This window comes from Aulonocara sp. 'chitande type north' Nkhata Bay, linkage group LG4 (assembly GCF_057382095.1).
Source record: "Aulonocara sp. 'chitande type north' Nkhata Bay isolate Kocher_YH1m ecotype deep benthic linkage group LG4, A_spYH_male_GT1.1, whole genome shotgun sequence".
Taxonomy (NCBI): domain Eukaryota; kingdom Metazoa; phylum Chordata; class Actinopteri; order Cichliformes; family Cichlidae; genus Aulonocara; species Aulonocara sp. 'chitande type north' Nkhata Bay.
In genome coordinates, this window is record NC_141347.1 from 1,695,569 (window position 1) to 1,703,547 (window position 7,979).

General features: G+C 39.3%; 1 long non-coding RNA gene across 1 annotated transcript; it reads left to right on the plus strand.

Moving 5' to 3' along the window:
- The first annotated feature begins 289 nt into the window (after window positions 1-289).
- Window positions 290-1,210, plus strand: LOC147331683 (uncharacterized). The gene is made up of 3 exons (XR_015128914.1): window positions 290-837; window positions 928-1,039; window positions 1,132-1,210. It is a non-coding gene; the product is annotated as an uncharacterized LOC147331683 (long non-coding RNA).
- Window positions 1,211-7,979: the final 6,769 nt, after the last annotated feature.

Genomic DNA, 7,979 nt, shown 5'->3' on the forward strand with positions numbered 1-7,979 from the left:
CTGCCACAGTCAGGTAAGTGAAGTTAACATTCCCATACTGGTAACATTGTTTAAAAGGTATTTTTAAACTAAGTAGCTCTTTATAGTTTCACTGATGTCGAGTGAGGACATGTTAGCAGCATTTACCCATAGGTTTAATGGCATTCCAGTAGCTACATGCTAGCAGTTGCTAAAAGTTAAGATGTTCGTTATCTTCTCACTGCGTTAATATGAACCTAAAACATTTTAACTATGTATTTCTTCTAAATGCTGTCTAAATAATATCATTGTCACATGTCAAATCGCACAGTTTGAACAACTAAATTACCGTTTATCAATAAGCTAATAATCGCTAATTAGCTTACATAAGCGAACATACTTTCAGAAAAAGTGGGTAGCATTACCATAAAGTTAACTTTACTGGTTTATATTATTTTAAGCAAATGCCAAAGGCATACACTACTTTAGAGTTTTGCTCATTATTTAGTAAGAAATATGTATTTTGTGTAAATTAACTGATAGCAATGTTAATGACATGTTAAGTAATATTAAGTAATGTTCCTATCTTATAGAAAGGTTTAAGAGTATGGAAAAACCAAATCTCTGAGAGATGCAACCAGAAGATGGATGAGAAACATACTTGAGGCTGAGATGACAGAATGACATGGGTAAGAATCAAAAATGTAAGATATAAAGAAACATTTTAAACATTGTATTATTTTTAATTGTGATGTTTAATGCCAATTATTGAATTTATACATTAGGACATCTCCCCCTAAAAGCGTAAGAGTGATGTATGCGCAGGGCATTGTTGCTCTGTCTCCATATCTGGAAGACCCATATTCACAACATGGATATGTAAGTAAAGGGAACTTTTCAACATTAAATACATAATTGCCCTCAGAAATGTTGATAACATAGTCCTTCTTCGTTTATTTAATTACATAGAAACATTACTACGATCCAGAGAACAGTTCAGGATACATTGCATGGCAGTTGAAGACCATTCAAAGAAAAGCTGTGGAGGAAAGAAGCGTCTCAGTTTGCAAATCTCCCAAAAGTAAGTTCACTTATCATTTAAATGATACTGATGTAATTTGTAGGCAGGATTCAATCAAACACCTCTCTATGTTCTGTATTTTTGCATTACAGATAGAACAAGATTTCCGACTCCTGTTTTGTGAGGTCACTGGGAGCAAATTCTTGGAGAGGTGGCTCACCAATCTCAAAGCAGAGGTTGTAAAGGAAAGTCATGGACTTGTCCCCACCTCAGAGCTCTTGGAGATGTGCAATGCTGAGTCAGGTACTGAAGTTGAGAATGGTATGATTGTGACTGTTTTTATTTGCCATTGTTGGTTATATAGGTAATTCTGTCAATTCAATGTATTTTTGGAATAATTCTTTGTTTATTCGTCTGTAGGCTGGGACAGTGACTTGTCTACTATCTTGCTGCTGCTACATCTGCTACCACCATCTGCACAAGGGCGAAAGAGACCAGGAAAGATGTCTGCATCTCAAGCTGTCAATAACCTCATCAAATTCCCAAAGGTATGTTGTTTAAAATATACTTTCCATCACCTCTATTTTCATGGACAGTGAGTTGAGCTAATCTACTGTCAGAGGATAGTCACTTAATACTGTTGTTTAATGTGTTGTTGTAGGCTGGAACCAGTGTACAGCAGCATCTAGACAACATCACCCGAAGCAGTCAGCCCTACCATCTTACCCAGGGATCCACAAGAAGCAGCATTCACACCTTCATTGTGATTGAGAAGCATGCACTTCCATGTAATGCGACAGGTTCTGTAGGAGCCCTTGATGAACTCTTTAGGGCCCATTATGTCTTTGGTACATCATACAGTTCATCCCTGACCAACTTTGTTACTTTTCTGCAACTACGACATTGGGGAAATGTCATATTGCTTTCTCTAGTGAGCATCATAGAACTGTGAATTGTAAAGGTTTGTTACGTTAATTAAATGACACTGAATTGAGAAACATAATAAATGCTGTTACTTTAACCTGTATATTTGTTGTTATTTCCATAATGTAGGATAGATCACAGTTATTTAGTAATGTAGCATCATAAGATGAATATGAAAAAAATCACACTACAGAGAAATAAAAATGATATATTATTACACATCAGAGGGTTATTATTAAACTAAATTTGGAGTAAAATAGCTCTATAAAGTGTAATCAAATTACTCTGAACAGTGTGAATAACCCTCAGTGTTAAATATTTTTACACATTTTGTTGTTAATTTTGACACTAAATTGAGTACAATTAATGTCACACAGTGGAAAATTGTGTTTTTATATTTTGTTTTGGATCAGACTGTGTTGGTACAGGGTGTCGATTTTATTTGCATGATTTTATTGTAATAGTGATATTGCATGTTTGTTTATTGATATTCCTATTGCATGATTTCATCTCTATATTTATAGTGTGTGTTTAGTGTTGATTGAACAATATGTTTTTTTATTATTCCACTGTGGATTAAGCGGACAATTTTAGACACCTGTGAGGTGGGGGCGTTCCCCGAGGTGGCCTATCAGCCACCAAACTGACTTAAGGGAGATGGTAAGCGCAGAGACAAAAAAAGAGAGAGACACACGAAAAGTGGAGAGCTGGAAAACAAAACGTGTGCAAGCCAGCATATGAACAGAAGGACCTCCGGCCTGACTGTGGGGCGCCACGAGACATTCGGCGATCGGCCAGCATAACCCGGCGATCCAGTCCCGACGGACAGAATAGCGACCGTGGGAGGCGACGCGTGAAATCCACAGTAGGGCAGGGGTACGCCTCTGCCTGCATCTGTGAGTATCGCTTTCCCACTGTTGGGCGCTAGGAGTAGCTTTGCCGGGGAAGGGTAACAGCGGCTGCGCTGACAACGTTGCTGGCCCGTGTCTGTTGTTTCAGGGCGGAGCTACGAGGGAGGCCGTGCGAGGAGGTGGAGAGTAGCTGGACTGCACGATTGCGCACAGTCAGGTGGAGATAGGAGCCTCCTCCCTGGTCTTCTGCTGTCGAGAGTCCACATCCCGGAAGAGGAGTCCCTCTCCTGTCTCTCTCAGCTCAGGAGAATTTGCCCGTGTGTTGCTGGACTGGGAGAATTAGGACCCTGGGGGGAGTTTTTAGTATAGGGAAAAACATTCATTTAGCTTTGTATTTTTAGCGTTTAATCATTCCTGCCGGCAGGGTTTTTAGCGGGTTGTAAACACTATTTTTTATTGTATACGGGGATTTTAGCTTGTATTTGGGGTTCAGATTGTGTTTTATCCTGAAAATAAATGGTGTGTTTGAAGCCAGCTAAGTTTCTGTGCTCTGAGCGCTGACCCACTCACTCCCCTTTCTGCTTGTATAGGCGTGGTGGTGAAGACTTAGTTCCACCAGTTTAGCGGCTACATAAACACTGAAAAGTTAACACTGGCCATAGAGTAAATTTAACTCTAATTTTGAGTGGGACCAAATGTTATCTGAAGCAGAGTTAAAATCAACTCTGTAAGTGTAAAATTGACACTTGGTTTTTTACTGTGTACCTCGGGAATTTACATCGGTCATTGTAAGTGCCGTTTATATTCCACCACAAGCGGACACGGTCACCGCCTTATGCGAGCTGCATGAGGCACTCACACAGCACCAGACACAACACCGGGACGCTGCGCTTATTGTGACGGGGGACTTTAATAGCGCCAACCTCAAACGCGCAGCGCCGAACTTTTATCAACACATCACCTGCCCCACCAGAGGTAAAAGGACACTGGACCACTGCTACACTACGGTCAAGGACGGCTACAAGGCACAATCCCGCCCTCCTTTTGGCAAATCTGATCACGCCGCCATCTTCCTCATCCCAAAATACAAACAAAGGCTGAAACAGGAAGTTCCGGTTCAGAGGAAGGTCGCGCGCTGGTCGGATCAATCGGTGGCCGCGTTACAGGACGCACTCGATGACGCAGACTGGGGCATGTTCAGAAACAGCTCCGATGATAATGTCAACATGTTTACGGAAGCGGTTGTGGGATTCATCGGGAAACTAGCGGATGATACCGTGGAGACAAAGACTATCACAACGTTTCCCAACAAGAAGCCGTGGGTGGATAAAACCATCCGCGACACTCTGAGATCCCGCACCGCTGCCTACAACACGGGACTCACGACGGGGGACATGGACCCGTACAAAGCCGCATCATATAACGTGCGGAGGGCGGTGAAAGAGGCGAAGCAGCGCTACGGGAGGAAACTAGAGTCACAACTCCAACAGAGTGACTCTAGGAGCCTGTGGCGGGGACTAAGGACAATAACGGACTATAAAGCACCAACAACCGGTATGACAACGTGGCCGTGACTCTGGCAGACGAGCTGAACACTTTCTTTTTTTTTTTTTTTTTTTTTGCTTCAGTTCATCCTTTGTCTTTTTTTTTTTTTTTTTTTTAATAAATAGGACAGGGGGAATGAATGAGAGAAAGAGGGGGAGAGAAAGAAAGAAAACCAAAGGGGAGAAGAGACGGTGAGAAGGGGGGGGAAGAGAGAGAAAAAAAAAAAAAGAACTCCTGGGTCACCTGTATGGAGAAAAAAAAAAAAACAAACAAAAAAAACAAACAGAGGAGACAGCAAACAACAAAGAGCAACATAATAATAGAGAAAACAAAGCACCATCACAATAAACTAGCTAGTCATAGATATCAATATTTACTAAATAATAAACGATATTGTGCAGCACGCAAGATAGACAGCGCACAGTGTGCTTTGAGGCAGCAGCCAAGAAAGCTTTAGTCCGCGTCTATTAAGATGAAGATGTAAAACCATGATTGTAAATAATTGTTTTTGTTTTGTTTTTTATTACAGTAAAATAAAACACAAAAAGATTCAAAGCCTGGATGGTATGTGCTGTAGTGCGTGTGTGTGTGTGTAAAGGTTGTGCATTCTCAGCCTAGTTAGTTTTTTCCCTGAATCCAGTCTGGATATGAGTGTTCCAGCTTAATTTGTTTAGTAAAATAAATCCCTTTTTCTTTGGGAAGGCCAATATTTAAATAAACAGATCCCATTTGAAATCCTCATTTGAAAGCACAGTCATGACATGTGTTTTTGACTCTGTGTTGCTTTGAACTGTGTTGTTTTGAAAATGTTACTGCTAAACTGAGATAAAATAAAATCTTAGTTTACAATTTTCTCCATTATTCCAGCTCTTTGTGGCAGGTGGAATAACAAACCATGTGCAAGGTTTCTTGTATGTTTTCTACATCATAATTTGTTTTCAGTATATTGCTGTTGTAGATTTGGCATGTTGGTCTGAAGTAGGCTGATCTAAACATAATAATCCATGATCTACTGATGTCATCACTCTTGCTTGTCTCTGAATAAATACTGTTGTAGGGTTTATAATGGCTTTATTGTTTGAAAAGTGTCCAGGAAATATTTTTTTAACATTATTTCAGTTAATTATCAATCAAATACAAATTTATTTAAGCTAGTTAATTTGTTTAGTAAAATATATCCTTTTATTAGTAAGGACAACATTTAAATGAATAGATCTCACTTGATATCCTCATTTAAAAGTGCAGTTATCTGTTTTTGACTCTAAAACTGTGTTGAACTCTTTGTTGAAAGAGATACTACTAAACTTATGTAAAAACCTTTTTAAATCTTTTCTGCTTATGGCAGCTGGAATAACAATTCAGATTATATTGCATCTGCATTTTCTGAATCATGTTATTTTTTTCTGTACAGTGGAGTTTTAATTTTGGCAACTTAATGGAAAATAAAAGTATAGTTTGCGTATGTTTATGCATGCAACATAATGTTTACAAAATAGTGAGCTGTTCTTTACTGATGCCATCACCCTTGCTTGTCCTTGAATAAATAATGCCGTCAAACTAGTAATTTTTAAGAAGCTACTGTTAATTTTTAATCATCATCAAGTGTAACTTGGATTTGCCCAGTCATACATATGTCATAATATTTTCCATTATACCTGAAGGGAATCATATTGATTATCTCTTTATTATTCCACTTGTTAGTGGAGAGCAAGTTAATATTTTGTCCTTAAAGTTGGTGTGTTAGAAGCAGGAAAGTGGGCAAGCATAAGGATTTCAGCAAGTCTTACAAGGGCATAATTGTTTACGCTCAATGACTGGGCTAGAGCATCTCTGAAACTGTAGATCTGCTGTTCTCAGTCTGCAGTGTTCAGTATCTATCAAAAGTGGTCCAAGGAAGGAACAGTGGTGAACTTGCAACAGGGTCATGGACAGCAAAGCCTTAGTGATGGGAAGCGAAGGCTGGCCCATGTGGTCTGATCCAGCAGATGAGCTACTGTAGCTCAAACTGCTGAAAAATGTAATGCTGGTTGTGGCAGACAGGTGTCAGAATACACAGTGTATCGCAGATGGTAATGAGGCTGCACATTTTGTTTTTGCTTCAGTAGCTTTTATAATGATTATAAACCCACTTATTAATTTGACAGTAGTATTTATTTGGGGACAAGCAAGGTTAGAGCACAGATCATTATGTTTAGCAAACCCTACCTCAAAATAAAATGCTAAAATTACTACTGCAGTATAGGAGAGACTGACTATGTTTATAACACTTTTTGCTTCCGCACCTGTAACTCAAATTTTGGTTAGAGTTCCCACTTTTACATCTCATAAATGGCATCTATTCAAAGCCCTGGAAGAATAACACAGACCTTGTGTGTTAATGTTAAATACACTGTGTTTCTTGTTACAACCTACTCCACTGTAACTCATGTTGGGGAGAATTGTGACAATTAGATAAAAGTGTGGAGTCCACATCAGACAACATGCTTCAAAAATGTCTTGGAATGAAAGAACAGTCTGTGTCTCTATTTCTGACCATAACTAAGATGCTGTCACGGCGAATAGAGTGAGCCATGTGGGGAAAGATAAATGAGGATCCACGCGCAGGCACTCGCTGAAGGTGGTTTATTGTAGAACAAAGGTGGAAATGGCAAAATGGAACAAAACGAATCTATACTGACACAAACTAAACTATAGAACAGCAAACATGAACATGGACATGAAGGAGAGTCAGCAGAGGCATATGGAGGTTGATAGCAGGGAGAACACACAGAATGAAGCACAGTAAATTCACAGAAGGACCAGCAACTGCAACAACAGAAGACACAACTTAAATACACTCAGAGAACACAGGGAGATTACACACAGGTGGGGAACACAGCTGGAAGTAATAAGGGCTAACGAGACAAGGGGAGAAGTAAAATGAACACGCTGACATCACACATGAACCTGACTCTTCAAAGTAAAACAGGAAACAAGACACCCTTTACTAGGCACGGACTAGACACAGAGAGACAGACTTGACATTGAACTAAACCTACTATAATAATAATAATAATAATAATAATAATAATGATAATAATAATGACCAACAACACAGTATCACTAAGTAATCAGAACATAAATCATAATCCAGAGAAATAGAAAACAATCCATCATTCAAAAATAAACCAAAACAGAAGAACTCAAAATACTGGGTCAAAACTGACCCAGAACCGTGACAGATGCACTCTGGTGTGTGAGGGTGTGCAGTTTACACGCTTTCATAACACTATGACTACTTAATAAACACGTTGGCACAATACACTTTTTTTTATAGCAGCTGAAACTGATTAACAACCCCCCTCTGCTACCTAACTGAATAGATCAATATCACAGCAGTTTAACTGACTTGATGCTCTGATTAAAATGGTTCCTTTACTATTATTTTTTTGAGCAGTGTATATACCTATATGAGTTCTTATTAACTTATACACACTGATGAAACAATACATGTTGAACAGTTAGTACTAAGAGCTTAGAGCACAGGTATTGTTGTTTTCTGCTTTTTTGAGATGACTTTATTCACTTGGTGTGACAGAGGAGGATGCCCAGGATAGGGTGATGTGGAGAAAGATGATGCGCTGTGGCATCTCCTGAAGGAGGCAGCCGAAAGCAGAAGACTTTATTCACCCCACTGGTGA